General features: G+C 32.4%; 1 pseudogene; it reads right to left on the bottom strand.

Annotated features, from left to right (window-relative positions):
* Nucleotides 1–1,468: 1,468 nt before the first annotated feature.
* Nucleotides 1,469–1,895, bottom strand: LOC148093065 (ubiquitin-conjugating enzyme E2 W pseudogene; annotated as a pseudogene).
* Nucleotides 1,896–3,911: the final 2,016 nt, after the last annotated feature.

Genomic DNA, 3,911 nt, shown 5'->3' with positions numbered 1-3,911 from the left:
AATTTTTAAAAGTGGTAGTTGCTAACTAGTAGTATAAACAGTGTCCACAATTCGGTGGCTGGCTATAGTTTTAAATTTTTTTCAAGTTATTTGTAAAGCAGACATATTTTTGAAGTCTATCTACCCGAGTACAGCAATTATACTTCAGAGTGTAAAATTATATGCCCTTAATTATCAACATGAACAAAGCTACAAAATGTCATCTATACAGATATTTAAAACAAATTTAAAAATATTCTTTGCTAATTATTGATTGGGTGGTTTTGCTGGGGTACGTATTTCAAACGTTTCAGTCAATTGGCTTTTATTTTAAAGCCCGAATTGATTCATAAATTCACTGCAGGATATGTGAAGAAGAGTGCAACAGTAGGCAATAGTAAAAATAACACTGTAATAGAAAAAGATTTTGCTTGTGTGAAAATGCATTAATCACTCTTTAAAAGCAGAGCCTGGCCCTGGCTGGTGTGGCTCAGTTGGCTGGAGAGTAGTCCTGTAGGCCGAAAGGTTGTGGATTCAATTCCAGATTAGGGCACAAACCTAGGTTGCGGGTTTGATTCCCAGTCAGGGCTATTTCAGGGAGGCAGCTGGTGGATGTTTCTCTGCCACATCAATGTTTCTCTCTCTCCCAAATCAATAAACGTATTTTAAAAATTATAAAAATCAGCCAATAAAAATAGAACCTAGTTGCAATAACATTAACTTACAAGGTACTGAAAATTAGACTTTTCAACAATGTTTTTTCTCTAGAAAAATTTTATCTAGCTGTAAGCAAATGTTTTAAACATAAAAACAAAACAAAACAAACCTCTCCAGGAATAACCGTATGGTTTTGTGAGACAAATAAGCAATCATGCCATCCTATACTGTACTTTTGCCTAAATTTTAAAATAAAAATGGCCACATTCTTTTGTTAAAACATTCAAACTCTGTAAAAAATGTATTTTTATTTTTATTTTAGGGTACAGGATTGAAAGACAAGATAATACTTAGAAGTTCAGAAATTTTACAAGAAAACATTGACAAAAGTTTTTCAATTAAAGTATTGTAACATTCAAACTTGTCTTAAACCATAACAAAAGAAACATAATTGCAAACAAAAATGCCTATGGGTTGTCCAGACATAAATAAATGAAATCGTGTTTGGACAGTAGGGCTCATGCTGATGGATAGCAGGAAGGAACAGAGTGTACTCTACTTGGAAAAATCATTAATGTACAAACAAGCTCAAATTATGGGCCGCAGCAATTTAATCATCACTGCCAGTTTCCTTACTTCCAAAATAAGGCCTTGATTCAACCATTCATACCTTGTATTACTCATACATTTACTTCAAAGATTGAGGAATTTGTTTTTACCATGGGGATAATATATTGTATCTCTCTGCCAAAGTTACTTGAAAACCTCCCATGTCAAAACAATTTGACAACAGATATAAACAACTAAATAAATACACAATGGTCTAGTGGCATCAACAATTATCATCATTATACCACCATTTTATTTTGTTTGGATTCTCGTTACATGTTCGAATATAAAAATAATTATCATGTGGTCATCTCGCTTCTTTGCGGCTGAAAAGCATGCTAATAATGCTAAGACAAACTGATTGGACTGATAGTGGGTAAACAGGTATGTCCATTGCTGTAAACATTAGGATGAATGGGAATATTTTCACCGGTAAACATGACCTGAGGGGAGTCAAAGGGATATTGATTACTAAACTGAAATAGAAGTAGAAAATGTTCCCCTTAATAAGGTACCCGGTGCACTTTCCATGTATACAACCCACTGTGTACCTGAATTTTGGACACCATTTTCATTTAAAGTCATCCCAGAGGTGGGTCATTTTGCAAAGCCAACAGTTCCTTCTGCAGTCGTTTCTGCACTGACATCATGATGGAACAAAAGCTTTGATCTTGAGGGGGAGGGATTCTCCCAAAAATGACTTAGCAAGAGTCTTGCTAAAACTGGGCAACACAGACCATCAAGATGAAAACTAACACCCAAGGTTGAGAAGAGGCATTAGAGAAGCCTCACAAAAGTCTGGTCAAAATGAGTGTTTTTGTCATTTGCATTTACTATGACACTGGTTTCTTAAGATATAAGTGCAAGTCATTTATTTTACAATTTTCTTCTTTTTTAATGAAACTATTTCAAGCAATTAATTTCTCTCTAAAACTACTATGGGATCATTCCACAAATTTTAATAGGTTGTGTGTTGATTACAATTCAGTTTGAAATATTTTCTAATTTCTCTTGCGATTTCTTCTTTGTTCATGGGTTATTTGGAAATATGTAGCTTAATTTTCAAATGCTTTGGAGTTTCCTAGATATTTAAAAAATTGATTTCCACCTTAATACTGTTGGGGTCAGATAAAATGCTTTGCATGATTTTCATGATTTGGAATTTATTGAGAATTATTTATGACCTAGTGAATGCTCTCTCTTACTGAATGTTCATGTGCCCCCAAAATAAATGTGCATTTTACAATTATTGACTATAGTGTTTCATAAAAAAATTAGATGAAATTGGTTGATTTATGGTTAATTTATGTTATAGCTATACTAATATTTGGTTGGTATTTCAATCACAAAAACGAGGGTGCTAAAATTTCCAAATGTGATTGTGATTTTGCTTATTTCTTCTGCTGGTTTTGTCAATATTTCCTTCCTGTATTTTGACACTGTTATGAAGTACACACCCATTTAATTTATTTTTAATCTACACTTTTGTCATTAATAAATGATCCTCTTTATTCTGGTAATACATTTTTATAGAGGTCTACTATGATGTTAACCTGTCCATACCACCTTTTTTTTTTTTTTAAATATATCTTTATTGATTTCAGAGAGAGGAAGGGAGAGGGAGAGAGAGAAACATCAATGATGAGAGAGTCATTGATCGAGCCTGCCACCTGGGCATGTGCCCTGACCGGGAATTGAACCCCGATCACCTGGATCCCAGGTCGATGCTCAACCGCTGAGCCACGCCCACCGCTGGGCCATACCACCTTTCTTATGTTTAGGTTTTACCTGACATATTGTTTGTTCCATCATTTTACTCTCAACTCATCTATCTATGTCTTTAAATTTAAAATTTATCTATTATAAAACACAGCAAATTGGATCCTGTTTTTGTATTCATCTGACAGCCTTTGCCTCTTAATTGAAGTATTTATCCATTTTCATTTAACACAAGCATTGATATGAGGTTCCTGTACTACTTGTCCTGTTTGTTGTTTCTAAGTTTCTTCATTTCTTGTCTTATTAATAAGTTAATGAAGTATTTTTTAATATTTCATTTTTGTCTTGTAGCTACAGCAACTAATAAAATAAATAAAACAATATACTACATCTTAACTTGAACTAATATTATGCTATTTCATATACCATGTAAGAATTTTAAAACAGTATAATACCATTTATACTTCCACACCTGTTGTGCTCATATATTTTGTTTTGGCATATGTTATACACTAAATGTGTATTTATTACTTCTGTTTTGAAACAATTGACTTCTAATGGATTTAAGAAAAGAAAGGGTACAATATTTTATACATTCATAATTTCTAATTTTTTTCTTCCCATCAATCTGTAATTCCAGCTTGTTTCCTTTCCTTTCACCTTGAAGAACTTCCTTTTAGTATCTTTTCTTAGAGACTTTATTGGCACCACACTTTTTCAGCTTTATTTTATTTTATTATTTTATTTTTATTCTTTTCATTATTTTTTTAAGTTAGACTTGACTTGCAATATTATATTAGTTTCAGGTATACAACATAGTGATTAGACATTTACATACCATAAATTTCCAGTTTTTAAAATTAAATTTATTGGGGCAACATTGGTTAATAAGATTAAATAGGTTTCAAGTGTCCAATTCAATGATACATCATCTGCATATTGCATTG

The sequence above is a fragment of the Miniopterus natalensis genome, chromosome 5 (assembly GCF_054644295.1).
Source record: "Miniopterus natalensis isolate mMinNat1 chromosome 5, mMinNat1.hap1, whole genome shotgun sequence".
NCBI lineage: Eukaryota > Metazoa > Chordata > Mammalia > Chiroptera > Miniopteridae > Miniopterus > Miniopterus natalensis.
This window is presented reverse-complemented; position numbering and strand designations above follow the sequence as displayed.